Source organism: Leptonychotes weddellii, chromosome 2 (assembly GCF_054177405.1).
Source record: "Leptonychotes weddellii isolate Sample4059 chromosome 2, ASM5417740v2, whole genome shotgun sequence".
In the NCBI taxonomy this organism is placed as follows: Eukaryota; Metazoa; Chordata; class Mammalia; order Carnivora; family Phocidae; genus Leptonychotes; species Leptonychotes weddellii.
The window spans coordinates 109,830,322-109,857,880 of record NC_138370.1 but is presented as its reverse complement, the minus strand read 5'-3'; the positions used below and the strand labels follow the sequence as shown (position 1 = coordinate 109,857,880).

General features: G+C 33.3%; 1 protein-coding gene and 1 pseudogene across 1 annotated transcript in view; both read left to right on the top strand.

Moving 5' to 3' along the window:
• GRID2 (glutamate ionotropic receptor delta type subunit 2) overlaps positions 1–27,559 on the top strand; it is a 1,321,579-nt gene that overhangs the window by 366,426 nt on the left and 927,594 nt on the right. The gene's annotated exons all lie outside the window — the stretch shown is intronic.
• LOC115939557 (U4 spliceosomal RNA) lies at positions 14,620–14,787 on the top strand (annotated as a pseudogene).

Sequence of the window (27,559 nt, the reverse complement as noted above, 5' to 3'; positions counted from 1 at the left end):
AAGAAGCCAAAAGGAATTTGGACTATTAAAGTTTTAGAGAAGTTTTATTCTATGATGAAGGAACTTCCTTTAAAGGACTCTTTTGTGCTCCTCGTAGCCCAGGAGGAGAATGGGCTTTGGTGAAAGTGAACACGGGTTAAAGCACCAGATGTACAGTTAGTAGATGTGTGATCCTGTGTGCATTTCTGTCTCTCAGCCTTTTCACGTATAAAATGAAAAGAATATATATATATGTCATAAAAATTTTGTGAAGATTACATTAAATAATGCATGTCAAGCACTTTGTACACTGCCTAATATATGATGTTTCCTTGATTGATAGCTAATGGTAGTAAATAATAATTAATTAAAAATGATTCCTATAGAATGTTAATTAGCTACTTTCTTCTAAATAGCTTCAAACAAATAACTTAGGCATCTGGCAGTCTTCCTTTACTTTGATCTGTTTTTCTATTGGTGGAGAAGTGGAAACAAAAATAAAAAACGTCAATACTGACTTACTCATTCTTCTTTGCCTAGAACATGAGTGCCTGACCCTGATCAGGAACCTCATAAATATTTGTGGTATTAAAAAAAGAATATAATTTGAATGATCTAAGACTAGATGAGTTTAGGGAAAAGATTCACATGAACAATTTTGATTTATTACTTCTCTAGATGTTATGGGTTATTTTGAGTTACTCTACTAAATTTATCATTTGCAATTTTGTTTTGTTTAAATAAGAATAATTTTCTTTATACATTGCATGAAAAAATACCAAGGGGACCACATATCTCTATTTGGTACAATCTGTGTCCTTTATTTCACATAATAAATTAACTAAGAGAAAGATTTCCCAGTGTCTGTCTTTGAAAAGTATAGTAATGGGAATGGATAACAGTGGTTGTATAGGAAGATACAGGATTTTTTGGACTTGGCACAGTCTACACTGGAAGCTTGCTTTCCTCTCACTCTCTTGCTCTGTCTGTGCACCCTACTGTATCTATAATGTGATGAGTGGAGATGACAGGTGGTTTTCAGATACATCTGAATATAAACTCCAAGTGTCACCTATTTCTATATATTATTTCTTCTGTAATATGCCATTGATGCCCACCCAGCTGTTGTGAACATTTTAAAATAAAAAGTGCAGGGCACCTGGGTGGCTCAGTCGTTAAGCGTCTGCCTTTGGCTCAGGTCATGATCCCAGGGTCCAGGGATCAAGCCCCACATCAGGCTCCCTGCTCAGCGGGAAGCCTGCTTCTCCCTCTCCCACTCCCCCTGCTTGTGTTCCTGCTCTCGCTATCTCTCTCTCTGTCAAATAATCATTTTGTATCATTAAGTATTACTTAATTTTCCTTTAAATAAATGTTAATAGATAATGATAACATATTACGTTGCTCAGGCAAACAGCAAGGCCTAAACAGTTAGGTGCAAGGTAAGAAAGTATACCACATAGTGAGAGCATTTTCTAATAAAATTAATTTTTATGCTTAATTTTACCTTGAACATATTATTCTAAACGAGAAAAGAAATATTTCATCACTGAAGCCTGAAAAAAAAGTGGAATAACTAGTTTATTTTCAACAGTTATCATCCTCCCCAAGTTAATCAATACTTGTATATTATCAGACTTATGATAAAGGCAATTCATTCATGTTCACATTTATTTTTTCAACAAATATTTACTGAGAGCCTACCAGTTGCTGAGCATTATTGAAAGCACTTACGAAATATGAGTGAACAAAATAGACCTGCATTGAAGAAAGTTACATTCAGGAGAACTAGAATTTCTTTTGATACACTGGAACATACTAATTCCAAAACTGGTGTTAGTTGGCTTCACTTTTGAACCATGGAGTATCACAGTTTTACTCCGTGAATGTTGCAAAAGTGTTTACTCACCTAACTTGATATAGGTAGCATTTGTAGAATATGTAGAATTAAAATTGTAATGTCTTAACATTTTCTATTAATCAAGTCCCTTTTATTTTTACTTCCTAAAATGATTTTCTGTACATCAGAAAGGAGAATTTTTCTCCTGCTCTAAGAGCATAGAGGTTGGGAAACCTCATTAGCCATGAAAGGTAAGGATTTGTCACCCCATTTCACTGGTAATTAGATGAACCGTATTTTTTTACTCTAGAATTTCTAATTAGTTTCCCATTCCAGCCCCCATATCCCAATTTATATTAAGTTTGTTTAATTCAACATTAAAAATAAAAGAATGCAGAATGGAACAGGAAAAGTCAATGCCACTTATCTTGTTCTATTCTTCCCTCTGGTTGCCCAAGGAATTTGATTTACCTATTTCATAAAGGTACTTTCCCACAACTGCTTTCAGCTATTACATTTTCAGTCAGCTTATTTCTACCCAGCACAGCAATCTGGAAGGGACTCAAAGTTGGTTTCTCTATTGTCTGTATTAGAATGTTGTCAGTAACTTATTACAGGATCTTATTGCATCGTCTTTGTCCTTCTGTATCACTTTCCCAGCAGAGTTACAGGTAATAAAAATCTCAGTGACTAGGACCTTGGGTTTGGATAGTTCAATTAGTTGTTCAGGAAGTCTATCAAAAATGTGTCTCTAGATCTCTGAACTCTAGCATTTTCATTATTAGAGTGAAATGTTAGTGACAAATGAGGTATGATCGTCTAGATACCTCATCAGCCTGCTGGCTTGTTGCCCGAAGTAAAGGGGCAGTTCTAAAAACGTCAAGGTTTTGATGGGGTTCTAAACATGTGACTCAAAATCAAAGCCTGTGAAAAATGGGGACTATCATACATTTTGGGGGCAATAATAAACCTTTACAGTCCCCTGAAATTCCACAGTCAGAATCAAAGCCAAGTATTCATTTCAGGATGTTTTATACATTAAGTTTCAAGATGAGCTTTCTCATTAGCTATGGTTGTAAATGCAAGAATTATTTTAAGAAATGGTAACAGTTTAAGTATAATGATAGTAGGAAAGCTTACTTAACTGTATTTTATTAAAATTTTCTATTTAAAGATGTGATTAACAAATACTGTTTGTCATTTTAATAAATTTCATGTGTATGGACAGGCATTATCAAGTAAAGTTTGTGCTAATGTATGTGTGATTTATATACTTACACTAGTGATTTGCTGTGAGAAGGATACTGCCCTCTGGAGCATTTTGGCAATCTAGAGGGTAATTTTTGGTTATTACAATGTGGATGGAGGGTCTGGTGAGCATTTAGTGGGCAGGGATACTTGATACTTTGATAATCTGTGAAATAAAAAAAAAATGTTCTGACTCCAGAAAATATTCCCATGTTTTAATGCCCACTCTTACAGCAGGAAAACTTGTTTGATCATCTGAGGCCAGATTTTAATTCCATTTTACTTGTAAACTCAAAATATGTTTGGTATAGTTTTAAATAGAGACTGAATTTTCCATAATTAACACTATTTTCTAAAGTTATAAAAAACAATGCTTGAAAGTTTACCAACAGCTCTTTTCCATTTTGAAAAATTACTAATGGTGATGCTAGTCATGGTTTTTAGTCACCAATTTAACACGTGGTCATCATTCTTTCTTTGTAGCCATTTCATTCACGAGATTGTACTATTTACACACAGCAAAGAGAGGGGTGCCTGGGTGGCTCAGTCGTTAAGCGTCTGCCTTCGGCTCAGGTCATGATCCCAGGGTCCTGGGATCGAGCCCCGCATCGGGCTCCCTGCTCCGCGGGAAGCCTGCTTCTCCCTCTCCCACTCCCCCTGCTTGTGTTCCCTCTCTCGCTGTGTCTCTGTCTGTCAAATAAATAAATAAAATCTTTAAAAAAAAAAGCAAAGAGTATGATGAATGCTTCATTAGAGAATATACAGAATTGAAAATTTGAATACTGATTTTTAAAATTATTTTTCTTAGTTCTCCTATATATATTTATTAGATTCTTAATTCATATAATATATATATAACATATATATCAGGGAGTTATAATGATATTTTTCAATCAACTAAGTTACATTGTCTATAAATTGCATTTCTAGTAATGATAAAAGGGACAATAAAAACTATGTTGTAAAGTAGGATCTGAGTCCTCTAGAATTGAGAATCATTGATTTACATATATGGAAAATCTGGCTAGTTGACCATACAGCCAAACACAAATGCTGTAAGTATCTAAATTGTAAGCACATTTCATTGCTGGAAATACGTGGTTTTTTTTTTTTTTAAAAGCAGGGAGCCCGATGTGGGGCTTGATCCCAGGACCCTGAGATCATGACCTGAGCCAAAGGCAGAGGCTTAACGGCTGAGCCACCCAGGTGCCCCGAAATACGTGGATTTAAAGAAAGTTCCTGACAAATTCAAACCTATAAATGGAGAACAAATTTTGAGATGAAGGCCTGAAAATAAATACTGAAGTCAGCATAATGGATTTTCTTTAAGCACTTCAACTACAAATATATTAAATGCCTCATTATGCATGACACCTTGCTAAATGCTGTGGAGACAAAGATAAATATGAAATAATTCACTCCTCTAGGAAGTGTATATTCTAGTGGGAGGAACAAATATCTAAGGAATATTAATTCAGTGTAAATTTCTAATAGAGTTGTTATTTTATTTTATATTTTTTTAAGTTCTATAAAAGAATGAAAGGGAATTGAGAGGGAACCTCCTGCAAGACATACTTTGAAAGCTATGCAAGGGCCCATTTTGTAGAAAACCTTAAATACTGAACTAAAATAATGTCATAAGAACAGAGAGGATGAAAGTAAAATGCTATTTAAAACAAGCATATATCAGCAAGAATACTTCTCTCAGCTGTTTATATCTTTAAAGGAGCCTGACTTTGTTGTAGAAGAAAACATTCAATGGTCTCTAATGGGTGGGATGGTTTCTTTCTTTCTTTCTTTCTTTCTTTCTTTCTTTCTTTCTTTCTTTCTTTCTTTCTTTCTCTTCCTTCCTTCCTTCCTTCCTTCCTTCCTTCCTTCCTTCCTTCCTTCCTTTCTTTCTTATTTATTTGAGAGAGAGAGAGAGAGCGAGCAGGAGGGGCAGAGGGAGAGGAAGAATGCGGAGCAGATGCAGGTCTCAGTCCCAGGACCCTGAGATCATGCCCTGAGCTGAAATCAAGATTTGGACACTTAACCGACTGAGCCAACCAGATGCCCCTCTTTCTTCTTTTCTTTTCCTTTTTTTTTTTAAAAATGTAACTGAGTCTAAAAAGTTTACTGATAGGGTTTTAGATTCCACATTGCAAGCAACCTTTAAGAAATCTACGACTTATCACGTTCTGGTATAATACCAAGAAGAATATCCACAATTATCTAAAAGGCCATTAATATATGCTTCCCTTTCCACTTAGCATATCTGGATGAGATCAGATTTTTTTCATATACAGTTGACCCATGAACCACATGGGTTTGAGTTGCATGGGTCCACTTATATATGAGCTTTTTTTTTTTTTATAAATACAGTACACTCCTGTAAATGTCTTTTCTCTTCCTTATGATTTTCTTTTTTTTTTTTAAGATTTTTTTTTTATTCATTTGAGACACAGAGATGCAGAGAGAGAGAGCATGAGCAGGGGGTGAGGCAGAGGGAGAGGGAGAAGCAGGCTCCCCACCGAGCCAGGAGCCGGACATGAGGCTCAATCCCAGGACCCTGGGATCATGACCCAAGCCAAAGGCAGATGCCTAATCATCTGAGCCACCCAGGCACCCCTCTTCCTTATGATTTTCTTAATAACATTTTCTTTTCTCTAGCTTATTTTATTGTAAGAATGCAGCATATAATACATATAACATACAAAATATGGATCAATTGACAGTTTATGTTATGGGTAAGGCTTCCAGTCAAGAGTAGGCGGTTAGTAGTAAGTTTTGGGTGATTCAAAAGCTATATGCAGATTTTTTTTTTTTTTAGTAAGCTTATGGGCTTTTCTTTTATTTATAATTATTTTTATTATTTTTTAATTTTAGTGTAATTAACAGTGCTATATTAGTTTCAGGTGTACAATATACTGATTCAGCACTTCTATGCATTACTCAGTGCTCATTACAATAAACGTACTCTTAATTCTCTCCACCTATTTCACCCATCACCCACCCATCTCCCCTCTGGTAACCACCAGTTTGTTCACTATGTTTAAGAGTCTGGCTTTTCTGTTTGTCTCTTTTTCCTTGTTCATTTGTTCTGTCTCTTAAATTCTGCATATGAGTGACATCAGATAGTGTGTTTTTCTCTGACTTATTTCACTTAACATTATGCTCTCTAGATCCATTCATGTTGTTACAAATGGTAAGATTTCATTCTTTTTGTGGCTGAGTAATATTCCATTATACATAAATGACATCTTCTTTATTCATAGGACACTTATGTTGCTTCCATATCTTAAATAATGCTGAAATAACCATAAGGGTGCATATATCTTTTCGAATTAGTGTTTTCAGATTCTTTGGGTGCAATTACTGGATGATATAGTAATTCTGTTTTTAATTTTTTGAGGAACCTCCATACTTTGTCCATGGTAGCTGCATCAGTTTGCATTCTTAACAACAGTGCAGAAGTGTTCCTTTTTTCCACATCCTTGCTGACACTTGTTGTTTCTTATGTCTTTCATTTTAGCCATTCTGACAAGTGTGGTTTTCATTTTCATTTCCCTAATAATACGTGATGTTGAACACCTTTTCATGTGTCTGTTGGCCATCTGTATTTCTTCTTCGGAAAAATGTCTGTTTGCGTCTTCTGCCCATTTTTGAATTGGACTTTTTTTGTTTTAGGTATTGAGTTCTGGATACTAACTCCTTACTGCCTATATCATTTGCAAATATTTTCTCCCATTCAGTAGGTTGCCTTTTAGTTTTGCTGATTGTTTCCTTTGCTGTGCAGAAGTTTTTATTTTGATGTAGTCCTAATAGTTTATTTTTGCTTTTGTTTCCCTTGTCTCAGGAGAAATATCTAGAAAAATGTTGCTTTTGCCAATGTTAGAGAAATTATTGCCTGTGCTCTCTTCTAGTATTTTATGGTTTCTGGTCTCACGTTTAAATCTTTAATCGATTTTGAGTTTATTTTTGTGAATGGTTTAAGAAAATGGCCCTGTATAATTCTTTTGCATGTGGCTGTCCAGTTTTTCCAACACCATTTGTCTTTTTTTCATTGCATATGCGTGCCTCCTTTGTCTAGATTAATTGAGCATATAATCATGGATTTATTTCTGGGTTCTCTAATCTGTTCTATTGATCTATGTGTCTGTTTTTCTACTATAACCATACTGTTTTGATTGCTATAACTTTGTCATATATCTTGAAATCTGGGACTGTGATACCTCCAGCTTTGTTCTTCTTTTTCAATATGGCTTTAGCTATTCAGGGTCTTTTGTGGTCCCATACAAATTTTAGGATTGTTTGTTCTAATTCTGTGAAAAATGCTATTGGTATTTTGATAAGGATTGTATTAAGTCAGTAGATTTCTTTGGGTAGAATGGGCATTTTAATAATATCTGTTCTTCTAAGCCATGAGCATGGAATGTCTTTCCATTTCTTTGTGTTGCTTTCAGTTTCTTCCATCAGTATTTTATAGTTTTCAGAGTACAGGTCTTTCACCTCCTTGGTTCAGCTTATTCCTAGGTATTGTATTCTTTTTGGTGTAATTCTAAATCAGATTGTTTTCCTCCTCCTCCTCCTTCTTCTTCTTCTCTATTTCATTATTAGTGTACAAAAATGCAACAGATCTCTGTATGTTGATTTTGTATCCTTCAACATTACTGAATTTATTTATTAGTTCTAGTAGGTTTTTGGTGGAGTCCTTAGGGATTTCTCTATTATAATATTATGTCATCTGCAAACAGTGAAAATTTTACTTCTTCCTTTCAAATCTAGATGCTTTTTATTTCTTTTTCTTGCCTGCTTCCTGTGGATAGGTCTTCCAGGACTATGTTGAATAAAAGTGGTGAGAGTGGGCATCCTTATCTAGTTCCTGAAAGCTCTTAGTTTTACACCATTATGTATGATGTTATCTGTGGGTTGTTCATATGTGGCTTTTATTATGTTGAGGTATGTTCTCTCTAAACCTATCATGAACAGATGTTGTACTTTTTCAAATACTTTATCTGCTCTATTGAAATGAACATATGGTTTTTATCCTTTCTCTTATTGATATGATGTATCACATTGATTGATTGGCGAATATTAAGCCACCCTTGCATCCCAGGAATAAATCCCACTTGTTTGTGGTGAATGATGTTTTTGTTTTTTTTTTTTAAAGATTTTATTTATTTATTTGAGAGAGAGAATGAGATAGAGAGAGCATGAGAGTGGGGAGGGTCAGAGGGAGAAGCAGACTCCCTGCTGAGCAGGGAGCCCGATGCGGGACTTTATCCGGGGACTCCAGGATCATGACCTGAGCTGAAGGCAGTCGCTTAACCAACTGAGCCACCCAGGCGCCCGTGAATGATGTTTTTAATGCATTTTGGATTTGGTTTGCTTGGTTTGTGGAGAATTTTTCCATCTATGTTCATCAGAGATATTGGTCTGTAGTTCTCTTTTTTTTTGTAGTGTCTTTATCTGGTTTTGGTATGAGGGTAATGCTCGCTTCATAGAATGAATTTGGAAGTTTTCCTTTTCTATTTTTTTGGAATAGCTTGATAATAGGTTTTAACTCTTCTCTAAATATTTGGTAGAATTCAGCTGTGAAGCTGTCTGGTCCTGGACTTTTGTTTGTTGGGAGATTTTTGATTACTGATTCAGTTTCATTGCTGGTAATTGGTCTGTCCAAGTTTTCTGTTTCTTCATGATTCAGTTTTGGTAGGTTATGTTTCTAGGAATTTATCCATTTCTTTTCAGTTGTTCACTTTGTTGGCATATAATTTTTCATAATATTGTCTTGTAATTCTTTGTATCTCTGTGGTGTTGGTTGTTATTTCTCCTCTTTCATTTCTGACATTGTTTGAGTTTATCTTCGTTTTCTCTGTCTCTATTCCTCTTGCTCTCTCTCTCTTTTTTATGAGTCTGGATAAAGGTTTATCAATTTTGTTGATCTTTTCAAAGAACTACCTTCTGGTTTTATTGATCTGTTGTATTGTTATTGTTTGTTTGTTTTCTTAGTCTCTATTTCATTTATTCCTGTTCTAATTTTTATTTTTTCCTTCATTCTGCTGGTTTGTTGTTGTTGTTGTTCTTCTTCGTCTTCTAGCTCCTTTAGGTGTAAGGTTCCTGATGGGTTTCTTGAAAGAATAAAATGATGAATTCAATGAGAAAAAGGAAAATCAAAATACCTCTACATAATAAAAAAATAATAATTTGAAATTTCATGGAAATTACTAGAGAGGAAGAATAAAGGAATGAGAACAAATGGGGGGAATAGGTAGATACGATCTTGTTTTGGTAGTGGTGATAGAGAGAAGACTGCAAGAAGCAAAAGAGAAAATTTGAGAGATCATGGAACTGGAAAGAAAGGTACCCATGAAAATGTAATTCTCTGGGTGTCCACAAATATCCAGGAAAACACTGGACTTCTCACAATTTGTTTAAAGAGCATAGAGCAATTTTATTTAATTTGTAAAAGAAAGAATAATTGCAAATGTGAAGACTTAAAATATCCAGCAAATCATCATAATGATTAGGTTGCAGACTTTAAAACAGTATTTCTTGGGGGTGCCTGGCTGGCTCAGGCGATATAGCATGTAACTGGATCTTGGGGTTGTGAGTTCAAGCCCTATGTTGGAGGTAAAGTTACTTCAAAAAAAATTAAAAAGTAGAACAATACTTCTTAAATATCTCTTAAAGATTCAGTTTCCTCATTCAATCAATCAAGGACAGATGCTTTTTTAAAATAAAAATTCATTTGCCTCAATCTTCCAGTAATGCAGATAATTCCATTTTTATGCTTATCTCCTGGTGGGCTGTGTAGTGGTACTCTGGAGTTGGGCAGCCTGAGTGTGTATCTTAACTCCCACAAAGTATTATGAACTTGTGAAAGATAATTTTTCTGTCAGTTTTCTCATATGCAGAATATTATATCTATCTCATATTTTTTATAAGAAATGTGAGGGAAACTATCACAATATTAGTTCTCCATTTCTTCTTTAGTAGTAGAATCCCTGAATCTTGGTTGTATACTGGAAATACAGTTTACATTTCTCAGATTTCTGTATAAGTAATTATTGCCATAAAACTTGGTACTTGTCAGTGTCTCTTAAGAGGGAGATGTTTTGTGCAACATGATTTGATGTCTGATGCTTCCTGGGTCATGAGCTAGAATTATATGTTGAGGTTGGTGGATCACAAGAAGAGTGGGAACCTGAGTCCTTATATACCATAGACCATTATTATAGCCCTCCATCAGACTTCTTCTATGATAGAGAAAAATAAAATTCTATCTTATTTATTTTGTATTTTCTCTCACATGCAGAATAGCCAAATCCCAACTGATAAATGAATAAATGAGAAAGGATGGGTAAAGCAGTACTGGACACACAGAAGGCACTCAATAAGCATTAATAATAAATATTCAATAAGTATAGTGAAAAAATCATTAATTTTTTTCAGTAAATGCTTAAAAATGATCTACTGTGTGCTTTGTATTGGTGATACGAAGATGATTCAGTAAGATTATGTGTAGGAGTAGTTATCATTATTTGTGAGTTTTTAACATGTCTTCTATAGTTGCATTTTCCCTGAAAATTCAAAAAATCAATATTGAGTGGTAATCCCACTATTATAGTTTATGACTACAGATATTCCTCAGTTTATGATAGGATTATGTCTTGATAAACCCATTGTAAATTGAAAATATGGTAAGTTGAAAATGCATTTATTGCACCTAACCTACTGTACTCATAGTTTAGCCTCACCTACCTTAAATGTCTTCAGAACACTCAGAGTAGCCTACAGTTGGGCAAGATCATCTAACACAAAGCCTAGTTTGTAATAAAGTGTTGAATATTGTATGTAATTTATTGAATATTGTACTGAAAGTGAAGAGCAGGATAGTTGTATGGACACAGAAGTAAGTGTACTGGTGGTTTACTCTCCTGACTACATGGATAACTAGGTGTGGCTCACTGCTACTGCCCAGCACCATAACAGTATATTGTACTACATATTGCTGGTCCATGAAAATATCAAAATTTAAAATTCAAAGTATGGTTTTTACTGAATTTGTATCACCTTCACCCCACTGTAAAGTAGAAAAATCATTGAGTCGAATCATCAAAAGTTAAGGACCTTCTGTATTTATAATTTGGTATAATATTTATCATTTATGCTTTTTACTATTTATAAATACAATGTTATTTTAGGGTGATGGCATAGGTAAAGACATTCCATAATTAAAAATTTAAAATGAAGAATGTGGGGCGCCTGGGTTGCTCAGTTGGTTAAACGCCTGCCTTCAGCTCACGTTATGATCAGGGGGTCCTGGGATCAAGCCCTGAGTCTGGCTCCCAGCCCTCAGGGAACCTGTTTCTCCCTCTCCCTCTGCCCCTCCCCTTCCATTTGTGCTCCCTCTCCTGTACTCCCGCTTTTACTCTCCTCTCTCAAATGAATAAATAAAATCTTTAAAAAAAAAAAAAAGAAAAAGAAATGAAGAACATATTCAGGCCCTTTAGAGACATGCTAATGGAAATTCATTTTTTATTGCTAAATAAACTAAGCCTACTAAGCACCTACCCAATTTAACTAGCGTGTTTCAGCAAGGTCTTCTACTCAGAATCCTATAAAGCTGAAATCAAGGTATTGTCTCGTTGCATCTTGATCTGTAGGCATGACTAGGTAAAATACTGCTTCCAAGCTCCTTCAGCATGTTGGCAGAATCCTCTCCTGCAATGGAAGGAAGAGGTCCCAGTTTCTTGCTTATGGTCAACTAAAAACTATTCTCATCCTATGGGCCATTTTCAGGTCCTTGCCCAGTGACCTCCTCCATTTCAGCAGTGGATAAACTCACAAGTTCTTCTTATGCTTTAGATGTCTGAATTCTACTACCAGCCAGAGCAAACTTTGCTTTTAAATTGTTCATGTGATTAGCTTAGGTCAACCCCACTAATCTCTTTGTGTTAAATTCAAATGATTAATAATCTTGATCACATCTGTAGAATGTCTTTTGCCATATAAGATAACATAGTCATAGGAAAAACAATAGGGGAAAAGGAGGTCATGGGGACATTTTAGAATTCAGCCTACAAACACTAATCTTATTACTAATTGGTATATGGATTTTATATTTATAGATGGTTATTTTTTAAGGTCATCTTTGAAAATATTTCTTTCAGTTATATTCCACATTAGTATTTCTGTTAAACATTATTAGGGTTATGTATTATTTAATGTACAATTTTAAAAGTTTTATTCTTCCAACAAATTATTAAACTGGCATGCTTTGTTGATATTATTATTTCTAAAAATTTGCATTTATGCAACCTTAGCAATTTTACCAGTTGATAACATAGTAACTTACAATTTGATATTTATTATCCTTTATATAAACAATCGTAGTTTTATATAATTCAGCACATAAGCATTTCACCATATCCATATATGGATTATAAAATATTAAATCTTGAAATATATTTGAGACTCTATCTTAGGAAGAAAGTTTGAGTATCATTTATTTACAAATAAATCTTTTAAATAATACTTCACTGCATTTATTGATATAGCCATAGTGTTACATCATTCTCCCATTATTTTATTTACTGTGTTAATATGTTAAATAAACATGTAAATATATCATAATAATGGGTTGATATTATATAATCATATAACATGTGTTGTTTCTTTAGTTAATGTGTATAAATATTGTTTAGATTCACATAATAACCATATATTATTTCATTTGAATATTATAAATTTTAAATATTTGAGATATATTTTGTGGGGGATCATTCAGGGATAGTGGAATACTGAAAATTTAAACCCAGAGTTGAATTATTGATGATATTTTGGATTTGCCTTTGACTTTACCTTTTCTGAAAAATTTTAGAAAGGGTTTTTACAATTCTGTGGTTTTTTCTTTATGTTATCTATATAGGAATAATAAGAGTCAAATATTCTTATATACAGGGATGGCAGATATTTCAGCTTTTATCAAGACTTATGTCTCTGAGTGGACTGTAACCAAGAAAAATATATACATTTAGATCCATGGAAAAATTATTTTAAGGTAACCTACCAGAAATTTGTTCTTGGCTAGTCTACTAAAACCATAATAAATCATATTTGTAGCTATATAAAACAGTTAACTTTTCTCAGCTTCTGTTAATCTAGGTAATAGATATTGAGAAAGAAATGCATCTTCGTGGAAACTGGTACAAAATGAAATCTTTTAATAGTTTTCTACTTGAAATGTTTTCTGTCATTAGACATCTTAGCAGAATCAAATGAATCCTTTATAAAATCTTCAACCATTTATTCCCTATTAAAGTGGCAAACACATGTCAATGACATAGTCATTAGCATGGGTGAGTAGGTCATAACTCTGCATTTTCACATTAGTGGATTGAGTCACATTTGAATTCACTAAATGAATGCAACACACTTTCTTTCACTAGTCAAAAATCCAATAATGGTTTTTAAGATTGTTCCACGAAAATTAGATCCCTCAATTATGTCTATCTTACTCTTTGACCTTCTACAAAGACTTTCATTCTTTTAGTCAGTTTCCTTACTGAAAAGGACAGACAGAGGAAGTTTTGAGTTTTGACATGCCCATGATATTATTTGCAGGAATACTGTGCATTAATGCAAAGCTGCCTGGCTCTATGATGGCCATGTGCCCTGCCTTCAAAGGCTTTGAGATGTTGTAATCATGAAATAAAACATTGAATGCTAAATTTGAATTGCATATTATAAAGGAAAATTGAATGCTTTGATGATACAAGGCCCTCACTTCCTTCTCTCACTCTTTTTATTCACTGAATGATCATTTTCATAGTCATTTATTTCCACAGTCTGTTATAAATGAAAGCTTGTTTGCCTATCTCTGTGCTTAATTTGGTGTTTAAAAGGGCATTGGCATTGGGGTGCCTGTCTGGCTCAGTTGGAAGAGCATATGACTCTTCATCTCCAGGTAGTAAGTTTGAGCCCCATGTTGAGTGTAGAAATTACTTAAATAAATAAATAAATAAATAAATAAATAAATAAATAACAGTGTTGGCATCATCCTGTGTTATCTGACATAGGATATATGTTAACTGTTAAAAAGTTAACTGTTTTATATAGCTACAGATTTGATTTATGTAATGTCAGATAACATAGGATATTGACTTACATTGCATGACAATGCAATTATGTAAAATAAATGAAGCATAATCATAGAGGGAGCTGCTTCAGTGGTTTGCTCTCATGAGTAAACCCATTATACATATTGGGTCAGTTCATCCATAATTGCCTCAGAGAAAACAATTTTATGTTGTGAATATTTATTCACTTAAAAATTTAAGATAATCTGAGAGTCATGATGCAGGTAGGGGAGAAGTTGAGAGTTTTGCATCTCATTGTATCTTATTATTACATATCGTTATTACTTTCCATTATGGCCTGTGATAGCAATATCAGCATAGCAATCAATATATCCAGAGCAAAAGTGAAATTGAAGAGATAGGACAAATCATATGTTTTTTTACTACTTTTGTGGTAGGTTGCCCCATGACTTGGCTCTTAAAACTCCCCACAGGAGGTTTGCTCAGTGGCAGTATTGTAGCCAATGAGGTTTATCCGAGGCGCGATTATTGCTAATTGAAAACTCCTCACAGGATGCTCTACCACTGTGGCTTGGGCATCTGGCACAGTTTTTGGAACACAGTGGCCACTTAATAAGCAATTGTTGAATGCATGATGGTATGAAGGGGAGAGGGTAAAGAGAAGGAGAGGAGAGGTAGAATAGCCATCTGTCTTCCTTCTTTAAGGATATTTGAAAATGGCCTTAGAATCCTCACATACTATCTGTGCTGAGACTCTTTTAAGGCAATGCATATGCAAAGCTGGGGAAAAGCAGTCAGCCTCTTCCTGTGCCCTAAGGCCACTCGTATTTCAAAAACAAAATGAAGACTTCAAGCCAGAAATCCTTGACGGTAGAGCAAAGAAATGTTAAAACAATAATGACAGGAAATAAATTATCTTACATACTATAGGTAGGTATATAGAACAGAAGAGAGGCTGACAGGTGCCTGTCAAAGTGAGAAAAGTGGTGTGTAATGACATATAAAACATATTTAAAACAGTAACTCATTTAATTGAAAGCACCATATGGACCTTGATGATTTGTTAGACATTGTTCAATTAATGAATTTTAAAGTAAACAGGGTGTCTCTATGTAAAATAAATGAAGCACAATTTTTTTATAGCAATTAATACATTTTGGATCAAATGTGTTCCTTTAAAGCCTTGGATATAACCGTCTTAAAATTAATATAGAATTGTCATTAAAGGAAAATATATTTGATTGATCTACTGAACTGTAAGAAAATAGCATTTTATTAAATAATAGCTAATTAAAACAAATTAACCTATAAAATCACACAGTTCATTCCTTCACATATTTCCATTGAACTGCTGCCTTGCTCCAGACATTACAGTTCCTTTCAAGAAAATTAGGAGAGCCCTAATTATTTATGTGACAAATGACATAAACAATTTACAAAACATGAAATACAATTAATGATCAAGTTTTAACACCAATATCACTAGATTAAAAGAAAATGTAACTTAATACAATACTCTTTCCAAGTTGTCACATAAGGAACTGATGATGATGATGGTAAGTTCTTAGGTGAACGTTCATAATAATGAAAAAAGAATAGAAAAGATGTAAAAACTACATGTTGTATTATTTCCAAAATGTAAATATTTTGTGAATTATTTAGATAACTCTTAAATTAGTGATTAAAGATAATAATGATATTTTACTATTCTGTTTTTCCATAGAATGCCTAGCCCAGCACATGTACTTTTTTTGAGGTTGGTTCCATACTATATTTATAAGCAAGGCCATACTGTAGATAATAGAGAAGACCCTAAAGATTGACCCAAGATATCTTTCAGTTTTTGAAACTTAAAGGAAAGTAAAGCTTAGTGGACACCTATATTGTTGTAATTATTTTAGGAATTTGGCTTTTACTCAATCAGGTTAATAGAGTGTGGATTAAATTGGAATTTAAAATGTTCTTTTTAAATATGCAAATTTGAAGTGCCTTTAGTTTAAGAAAATTCTCAGTAAATCATTTTGTGTATCTTGCACCAGCCACATTTTGAAATGTTGGTGATGAACAGCTAAAATTTGTGCATGTGTCATACAGTGTTTAGTAATTGCGTATGTTGTTATAGGAGAGGTTCATGATGTATCAGCATTTGAACAAGAATAAACAAGAACCAAAAAAACCCCCAAACTTAAAAGGTAGTTCTCTTTGAATCATTCACTTAAACATCTATCTTATGCCCACAGCTCAGAAATTTGACAGAAATGTGTCTCTTTTCATGAAACTTAAAAACCACCGTTCCTATCTTTACTATCCAATCAATTTGTACTTTGAGGCATTCAATAGCTACTTCTGTATTTTAAAAAGAAACATTAGCCTTTCAGAATTGCTGTTTCTTGTTGAATTACAGTCTATTATAATAAAATTGCTCATATAATGAAGAGTGGTCAGGATGTGTCTACTTTCCATGGTGCTACTAATGTACAAAATATGGGAGAACGTACATAGTCCTAGTACTAGTCCCTTAAAAATTCCTGACCTATATCCCAGGCTTTAAAATCAAGGTAGATTACTTTTCCTTTTATTACTTCATGTTTGTGAACTCAGTTAAATAAGTAGATTCAAAATAACTATTAAAATTGCAAATATGCATATTCAAAATAAATTGTTTTCTGTATTAAATATCCATAGGGACTCTTTTTTTTCCCATACTGTGAATTAGATGTATTCTCCATTCCAAACTGGGCTCACTTCACTTCAGTAATATAGCAGACATTTTCAAATATATGAGGGCTCATCAGTTAAAATTAATTTGACAGTGTAATGGTGCATAGTGTAAGACATTCTTTTTGAAGTAGAATTACAAAACATGAAAATACGACACCATACAATATTTTAAAAGGCAGTGCGCTCTGTGTACAAGATAAGACAAGTTGTCATACAGCATATATATATATGTATATATATATATTTATACTGTACAAAGATAGAATATTTTCATGCTGCAGATTTCCTCTTTTACCATTCCCTCCCCATTCCTCACCCTCTACCTTCCATTATCCACCATAATTAGATGCTCCACTTTTACAGCTCTGGAGATCCTGAATACTCTGGGCTGACATATTGCTGCCCTATCTTACTTACCTCACTCTTGTTGTAGGCCTGAATGACATTTTAACCCCCTATTTAAAAAAGTAGCTATCAGACTCCACAATCAGAGTCTATGCTTCTTAAATGTAAAGGGCCTCTTGAGGGACAAGATTTTCAACCTCTATTCCATGGACTCACCAAATATAAATTTGTATGCTACTATACTATTTCTGTGTCAATATTACCTTGGCTATAGCAGTATATTGTAATGGTCAAGAGCACAAATGTGAGAGCTACCTTTACCATAATTAACTGTATGACCCTGAACAAGTTACTTAACCTTTTGTGCCTCAGTTTTCTTACCTGTAAATGGGGATAATAATAATACTGACATCAAGGAGTGTTGTAAAGATTACATTAAATAATAAACATAAAGTGCTTAAGGTAGTTAAAATAGTAGGTGCCATATAAATATTAGCTTTCATTAATAAATTCCTGATCCAGAATAAAAGTTTTAAATAAGTGATGGAATTTGAAGAACAAGGATTTAAATTCCAATTTGTTTTGCTGAGAATTCACATGAAGCTATATATTTTAGCTAGGTATGCTCGACAGTAGCCAGGGGTTAGACTGCAACTATATCCAATTTTTAATATTAAAAATAAGAATTTAGACATCTTATTTTTTTAAAGATTTTATTTATTTATTTGTCAGAGAGAGCACGAGCAAAGGGAGTGGCAGGCAGAGGGACAAGCAGTGTTGGACTCCAACCCAGGACCCTGGGATCATGACCTGGGCAGAAGGCAGACTCTCAACCGACTGAGCCCACCCAGGCAGCCCAAGAATTTAGATGTCTTAATAGGTTAGATAAACTGGATAGAAGAAAAAGAGTCCAACTTCTTTATTACTTATTTCAATTATGATAATGAGACTGAGGAAAATAGTAACATATAATTCTAAATTGGCAAAGAAGCAAGTTAGATTAAACTGTAAATACAAACTATCTGGGTATCCACTTGAAGGCTTATTCACTTAAAAGCAGATCATCTGATAACATTTGCCTTACTGAGAGCTTTACTTTTCAGAGTGTTGAATAAGGACTGCTATTTTACAGGATCTTATTCTATCAAGGTAACATCAGTTGGCAAAGTGGAAGTGACAGGAATCTTGGGAGAAGATGATGATATCATCACAGATGCCATAAAGCCAAGGAAATGAATGCTTTGTAGAGTCTAAATCTTCCCCAGATTTAAGAAAATCTTCTGAACAAAGCAAGTTCATGACAAAGATAGGTGTGCTTAAATGCTAAAAGCACTGAAAAATGAAATCTATTATAGCCTCACAGATTCCTTAATGAGAAAGAAAGCAAACAGACAAACTAATGTAGCTGTATAGAGATGGAGCATTCTATTAGGCTTAGCTTTTATAGCAGTACATACAAAAAGTGGGAGAAAACACAAAATGAAGAATAAATTATACGAAAGGTAAGAAAAACTCTAAAACATGGACAGAGGGCTAAGTGAAAAATGTTGAGTATAACATAAATTGTTTTATATTATGTGTATTCTAGAAAAACAAGAAAAAGGTAGGCTTACTGCTTGATCACTGATGAGAGAAAAAACAGATCTACTCAACTTATATTTTACTTCCATATTGCTTATTTACAAAGAGCTAAGAAATGAGGTTAATATGGAAAGAGTTGAAATTGAAACCTAAAATAAGAGAGAGGAAAATGTAGTATAAATTAAATACTTTTTACTTTCCCAAAGATATTATTTTCTATAGAATATGAAAACATGTGCAGACATGGAAATTAAAGTAGTATTTTATAATGTTCCAGGATTATAGAAGCATAGAATTTCAGGATTTGAAAGAAACTTAGAGGTTGATTTAAAATTTGATGTTTGAGTGTCCTGCCCTTTTCTTCTGACAAAAGAATATATTGATTTTCAAAAAAGGAAAGGATTAGGTAAGTAATCACCAAATCTTGGTGTTAATCCTTGGCAAAAGAAAAAAAAAGTCAAATATATTAGGAAGCAAGTGGTTTGTGAATGATAATAACAGAAAGAGGAAAGCCCTAGAAACCTTACAAGTTCACAAGGAGAAAAATCATTTCTAAGGTCACTCTGTACTTTTACAGTGTGGCTAAATATAGATAGATTATGAAAAGTACTATAACCATAATATGTCTTGATTTAACTGAATTATTTAAATGTCATTATATGATCTTGTGGAAAAGAGAAATGTATCAAATGCTGGCAGAGTTTATGAAGTTGTAGCTGGTTGGGAAACTATCAGAGATTGTTTTTTACTGTATGGATGTCATCTGGAGGAAGCTCTTCAATGGCATGGCTAAGCTCACTATTATTATTATTGACTGCACTACATCTTTTCAAGATGCTATAGAAGGCATGCTCATCCTAAAACAGACATTAGTATACATCGGCATTTATTGAATGATAGTGCTTATTGTAAATAAATGGAGAAAAGAAGGATTATTCAAAAATGCTGAGAATAATTTTTAGAAATAACTTAATTATATTTATATTTAGAAATAAAAATAATTGTATTAATTTATATGTGAATCAAAATAATTATTAAAGTTTAAAAGAAAATAGAAAATATTATTTGATTAACAAACCTGTTTCTCCAGCCCAGTGCTCTTTACTGAACTCCATGCTCAGAAACCCATCTCTGTGGGACATACCCATTTAATTGTCTCGCAGACATCAAACTCAACAGATCAAAACTGAACTCATTAGCATATTCTCTTCCTCTTCCTAGAGTTACATGCTGGGGATTGCATGTGGTCAATGGCAGTCATTTGACTCCCTATAATGTATTCCCTAAATCATAGTGGTCATTATGCCAGGGTAGGGATTTGACCAAAATTCCATTTTAGCAATATTACTTTGAAAATAAGTAAAAGAGGGGCACCTTGGTGGCTTAGTTGTTTAAGCATCTGCCTTCAGTTCAGGTCATGATCTCAGGGTCCTGGGATCCAGTCCTGCATCTGGCTCCCTGCTCAGCAGGGAGCCTGCTTGTCCCTTTGCCTCTCCCCCTGCTTGTTGTCTCTCTCTCTCTCTCTCTCAAAAATAAATAAAATCTTAAAAAAATAAATAAAAGAAGGGGTGAATTACTTTCCTAATTTTCTTATTGAGAATTCAGCACAAATAATAACTGCATTTCAAGCATAGTAACCCATTTTTTTCCTTTATTAAAAAAGTATTTATTAGCACCTACTGTAAGTAAAGTAAGAAGAATGTAATTCTCTGTAATATAAGGCACATGTGGTACATGAAATTAAAAAAAAAAAAAAAAAGAACAAACCAGAATGCTATAGCAGTTCAGATAGATAGCTTTGGTGGATAAAGACCTAACTTCATATTGAGCAGATTAGAATCTGAATTCTAGCTTTGATTCCACTTACATACTTTTAGATTACTTCTGATCACACAAATGAGGATCACAATGTAATAAAGATTAAATGAAATTATATATGTGGTTTATCTGGTATAATTCTTGGCACATGGTAGAGCTCAATAAATATAAGTAACCTCTCCCTTTTATCTTTTTACCCTCTAAAAGTTAAGATCATTTCTAAGAAGAGGATCAAATAATGTTTTGGAGTAAGCAGAATACTTCATTTGTCCTGCAGATATGAATAGTATTAGAATAGAAGGAGACAAGGGTGAAAATATTTTACAAAGAAAGATTTAAGTAAAGATATAGAAGTGGGAAAGGACAGTGCCTATTTAGACAATAAGTATTTAGATGGAACATGGTAGACCTATTTCTCAATAGAATGTATAATCCTAAAAAGAAGGAATCATGTCCGTTTTAGTTTTCAGTTATATGCTGAACACCTCATAATGCTTGGAGCTTAGTAACTACACAGAAAATGTTTGTTGAATGAAAGAAATAATAAAAGAATGTAGGGAAGATGGAAATTATCCTGAAAAACATGGCTCACAGAATGACTTAAAATGTAAGAAATTGGTACAATAATCCTTGTTTGATTAGATTCTTGGTTGGTATAGTGATTGATGAATAGTTAGGAAATCAGGAAAAGAGGTAAAGAATAATGAATCTCATTCAATGACTGAGAACACATCTAAAACACTTCTTTGTAGGTGAAAAGGGGTTAAATATCAGCAATTTCAAAGGGTTCTACCTGTGTGTATAATCAACTCACATCTGACTTTTCAATATCCCAGGCAAATTAAATGTACTATTTTTTTCTATTCTTGTTCGAGATATGATCTATCTTCAACTTAATATTACCAGCAACAGTAAATACCCTTTGAATTTATGGTGTGTTCTACAGTATTTTTTGATACTTATTAACTATCAAGTAGTATTTCAGTAAGATATTGAAAACCATTTTCCTACAGTATCTGTTCAGGGAAGCAATCTGGTTTTTCAGAATTATATACAGTAGAATTTTCAATTCACTTATTTTTTTCTTTGCTTTACACATTGATATAAAAGAAATGTAAAATTTAAAAAAAATTATATTGTTATGCTGATATATGTATCTGAATGTACAGAATATAATAATTTAAAAATTATTTGGAACTTATGATACCAAAGAATTATTTCTAATATATTTTGAGGCTAAAATGAAAAAAAATAGGTATGATGAATGCAGTTGAACAAAATTAATTTTTGTAATTACAAAGCAATTTATGAAAACAAGTAGATTGAGTTTGGGGGCCTTTCTTTTGTTAAGTTGCTAAAGCAGTTAATCCATATTGGTTAAGCTAATAAGGACTCGGGTTGAAAATCAATTCTTCCTACCATAAAATAGATTTGACTCTAGTGAGATAATTTTGTTACTCCATGGGGCACCTGGCTGGCTCATTCAGTGGAGCATGGGACTCTTGATCACAGGGTCCTGAGTTTGTGTCCCTTGTGTGGTGTAGAGTTTACTTAAGAAAAAAAAAATCGTTGCTCTTGTCTGGGATCAGTGAGTATTGATTCTAGACAGTCTATGAAGTTGCAAGTTTGATTTCTCAGGTTTCTTCAGTAAAAATGTTGATCATAATTCAGACTTGGAGTTCTTTGGACTTATTGAGGAAAAAGTAAAATAAATTAGCATTGTCTTAATAAATAAAAATTTCCTTCATTTTTATAAGAAAATGTAGGCTCCCAATCTTTTAAGTAATAATATTCTCAGTTATCTAGTTATTCAATAATATATCTAATTACCAAATTTTTAGTTAAGTTTCTTTTATTACTAAAGCTTAATTTATGTGTTTATTTATAGATACAGATATCTAGTTATCAATATTTATCACACACTTACTAAATGCTAAATCATAGACCATCCAAACAAAACAACAACAATAAAAAGGTTTGTATAACAATAAAAGTATTTCAGTTTACAAAATGGAGTTGTAATTTGTTTCTGGGTTTCTTTGCTAACTGAATAAATCTCAATATGAATTGATGCTAAATGACTTGCTGTTAAACAAATAAACAAACAATACAAAAACCCTCCAGGAACAGAAAGCCTACTACTTTATGTGAGCTATAACAAACATCTTAAGTCAAATGATTTTTGATCCCTAGATAATAAGCAGAATACTGTTTCTTTCAAGTGCCTGCCAGAAAATTTTGCATCCCAGCTTACTGATATCCTTCGGTTTAGCTATCCTCTAGAATCTAACTTTTCAGTATTTCTGCACCATTGGCCAGATTAACTTGTATAAAAAGCTATTTCTCTAAGCAACTCCTCTTCAAAATAACCTATCATCTTTGACCTCAAATCCAAATCATTCATCTTGTTATTCAAGACCCTCCAACATTTACTCTTGTATTATCTATCGAATCAGTATTTCCTATGAATCTATTTGACTCAACAAACAATTATAACAATTGTCTTGTTACTACTACATATAGAGAATGATGCTGAAAAAAATGGGTATAAAATTTTCTACAAGATACGGTGTCTTCAAGAAACTCAATACTTGGTAAGTATATAAACAAGACACACACACCACAACTATATATTAAAGGTGTGTATGTGGTATGTATGTGTTGTATATGTCACATTAGTGATACACTAGTGACATTGTGATATATCTACACATCAATTTATATAAATTTGTACAAATTGCTATGTGAACATGAACAGAAAAATAATATGAATTCCAACTGGGACTGCGGTGACTGATGGAGGAAGGGAAAAAAATGATTTATGAAAGGAAATACTTTGTACTAGGCACAGTTCTTACCTTTTCGCACTCATTCCAATATTTATTTTACAAAGTCATTTATGATTATTCATTAGTATCTCCATTTTACAAATAAATCAGTTTAGACTCAGTGATCCATCTAGAACTAGCTCCTTGTGACTTGAACACCCTTTACAATAAACCATTTGTAAATTCATGGTTTAGAGATTAAATTTGATTTGTGGGAGAGGGAAAGAGCAACAGATGAGCAAAAACCCAGAAAGAAGCAAGGAGGTATGGAACATATTCAAGGAGTTCAGACTGCTCTGGTTTGGTTGGTGATTAGGAGACATAGACAGGGAAGTGGAGTTATATGAGAATAGAAAGACAACTTGGGACAGATCACACAAATCTTTGGTAATGAAAGCCATGGAATATTTTTGGTTGAGAGTGTGATATGATTGAGCCTCTTATAACTTTCCAGTCACCTGCTTAACACATTTTCACCTGTTTTACTCTTCTGTTGATGAATGACAAATTATCCTAAACTTAGCAGCTTGAAACAACAAGTATTTATTATATCACAATTCTGGTGTCCAGGAACCAGGAGCAGCTTGGCAAGGTGCCTCTGGCTCAAAGTTTCTCATGAGGTTGCAGTCAAGTGGTTTCATCAGAAAGCTTGATAAGGGATTGCAGGAGTTACCCACTTCTAAGCTTACTCAAGTGGTTGTTGAGAAGCTTCAGTCCCTTACCATGTGGACCTGTCCATGGGACTGCCTCAGAATCAGAGTTGACTTCCCTCAGGTGAGGAATACGAAAGAAAGGGAGACCAAACAGAAGAACATACCATGACAAAATCCATAGTCCTAATTTTGGAAGTGACAGTCCATCTTTTATGTTGTATTTTATTTATTGGACATTAATCAGTAAGTCCAGCCCATATTCAAGTGGAGTGAAATACACAAAGAAGTGAATACCAGGAGACAAGGATCACTGGGAGCCCTCTTCAGGGCTACTTACTTATATTATTCACCTTCTAGACTACCTAAATTCAGGTAGTCTAAATTAAGGACTACCTTTCTCCATGATCCATCCTTTGACATATTGAACTATGCTGTTCTTGACTTACAGAAATTTAAGAAAATGCCTTCACCAGGCACTTAGACACATAATTTTTGTTTCTTTGGTAAGATCCAAACCATGTACTATACCTATATCCTCAGAACACTCAGAAAAGTGCTGAATGTAATATATTCCCAATATAACTATATTGAGAAAATCTATTAAAAGCATTTCTTCTTGGAGCATTATCTGTTACGGTTCATTTATACTTTTACTATTGATTCCCTGATTTTGATTGATACTCGTTTGAGTACTGATTGGGTGACTTAGATAACATTTCCCAAAGCACTTCTGCAGGATAAGAGATACATTTCCATTTGTTTAGTTTTGGCATTTACTGCAGTATTTCTTTGCTTAATGGGCTAAAATGTATAGGATTTCTAAAGTTCATAATTTTCAGAAGTTTGACATGTATGTTAACATTTTTCAAACTTATTTGACCACAAGACGCCTTTTGGAAAATGCTAATAGACTTTACCTACTATTGGAAACAAAAATAAGCTAGTTTACCTGCTAATAATCAGTGCAAGGTCAAAACAGTAACACTATTTATTCATTCTTGAAATATGATCTCAGAATTTTCATTTGCCAGATACTGCTTAATATTATAATATATAAAGCAAAAAATCCAAAATGAATAAGACCCTTTATAAAGGGTTTTAATACCATTTGACTCCTCTTGTTATTTTGGATTTCCAATATACTAAAACTTCAAAACAACAACAACAACAATAAAACAAAACTCTTATTCTTTAGAATTTATTGTAATATTGAAGCTTGGAAATAAAAATATGGGTAATCATTTATGCCACTTTAAGATGAGCATAAGAGGATATTTGTTAGGTCTAATAATAGTTGCTAAAGTATCCTTGAGTTTAGTAAAAGATTTTTTTAAAAGGATTAAATTGGAAAAAAGATTTTGAGAAATCCATCTTTGGAGAAAAAAATATTGCATAGAACTCCAATTTTTATTTCCTACTAAAGGTTTTCCTTTTTATTTTTTTTCTGACTTTCAATAGTACCTGGGATAATATACTCCTCAAAAATGTTTGCATTCTACAACACTCCATTTTGTCTACTGATTATAAGCATAAACTACTACACAAAAGAGGTAGGAAGCAAAATTGTCATAGTAATTGTGACCTCAGCTATTTTTAAAGGGAGCTTATTTTTTTCTCTCCACAGGAAAAGTTATATTGGTACCCACCCACTGAATGGTAATATAAAGTTGCATTGATTTTTCCCCCACTATGAATGGCACTTTATTGGATTCATCTTTGACTTAGATTAAGCACACAAAAATTAATAGAATTTAATGGAGTTAAATTTACCTTCATTTTGTTGCTACTTTCTTTATGAATTTACATTATGTTCTTATACTTTTCTTTATATATAAATCATTTGCTTTTAAACAGATTTGAAGACAGTTTTACTTAGTTCATGCTGAGTGAGTTAAGGTGTTTCTTTAGAAAAGGTGCCAAGCTATTTCAGTGATTGGTGTAAAATAAGTCTAAAGCAATAATAACACAGGGTCTTTTAGCAGAACAGAAGAAAATGTTCCCGAGCTCATTAATGATGTTTCTGTAATCTTAAGGTGTCAGTAGAGATGAGCCTTGGTTTTGGTTGGTGCAAGTGAATAAACAATCAGTTAAATCAGAGTACAAAGCTGTTATTTCAGATCCTTGCAGCAGATAGTAAATTATTCAGAACCTAGCTCATCTATCTATCAAAAATTGCACTAAGTAAAAAAGGTGGGTTTGAATACTAATATATTATGCAAATATAGAAAGAATGATGGCATTTTAATCATTGAATTCAGTGAAAATTGGAGGAGATGTGGAATGCAAGTAAATAAAATACTAATTCCAATTTTAGGGATTATAACTTTATGTACTACTTAAAATTTTATATGATGTATAATTGGATAGCCTAGCTTTGCTCTGAGAATAAATCCCAATAATAGGAAGTATCTATTGTTGTTTTGTTTACTTTTAATACAACTTGGAGTGAATACAAGCTTTCGAATTTAGATACTAAAACAAAACACTTAGCTCATTTTAGAGAAGAAATGCTCTCATAGGTTTTTTGTTTTATTTTGTTTTGTTTTTGTTTTGTTCAAGCAACTTTGGGAAAACTTATTCAGGCTTTTCTTTTTCTTTTCTTTTTTTTTTTTTTTTTTGGTAAATAATTCTCTGTGTTCGGGCGCCTGGGTGGCTCAGTCGTTAAGGATCTGCCTTCAGCTCAGGTCATGATCCCAGGGTCCTGGGATCGAGTCCCACATCGGGTTCCCTCCTCGGCGGGAAGCCTGCTCTCCCTCTCCCACTCCCGCTGCTTGTGTTCCTGCCCTCGCTATCTCTGTCTCTGTCAATAAATAAAATCTTTAAAAAAAAATAATAATAATTCTCTGTGTTCATAATTAGCAAGAGCTTTCTATCTACTCTGTATCTTGCAACCTAGGAAAAATCCTTTACTGTATTCAAAAAAAGCATAGAAGTCGGATGAAAAAAATAGGAACGATACATGTATTTTAATGTATCTTTTCTATGTGATGTATACATACACTCATCTTCAAGTTGCAATTTGTTACGGTGCTTTTTGGCATTAATCTGAGTAGGAATCTATGTAATTTTCTTCTAATCTTGAATAATTAAAGAAAATAACTTCAGGAAAGCTGATTTATCTTATACACCTTTGTTCTCTTGAAAAAGCATATGAATAAATAGGAGACTCTAGATAAATGCTTTTATTCCCAATGGAGCAATTATTTTGGGGGCAAGTTTTATAAAGGCATTAATAGTTATATTTCAACTTGATTATTTGGTAACCACAATTTCATAAATTGAAAGGAGTGGTTGGAAGCACAGAAATAAAGTAATAATAGAAATACATTTTATTATTTGTAAATTTTTAAAGCACTGTCCTAGAAATTCTTAGAGTATATTATCTTGTCCCTTTGAATAGAGGAGGGAAAAATTAGTAAAAATGGGGAAAGTGAGAGAAGTTGAGAGGGCTTCTTTGAAAGGATTCAA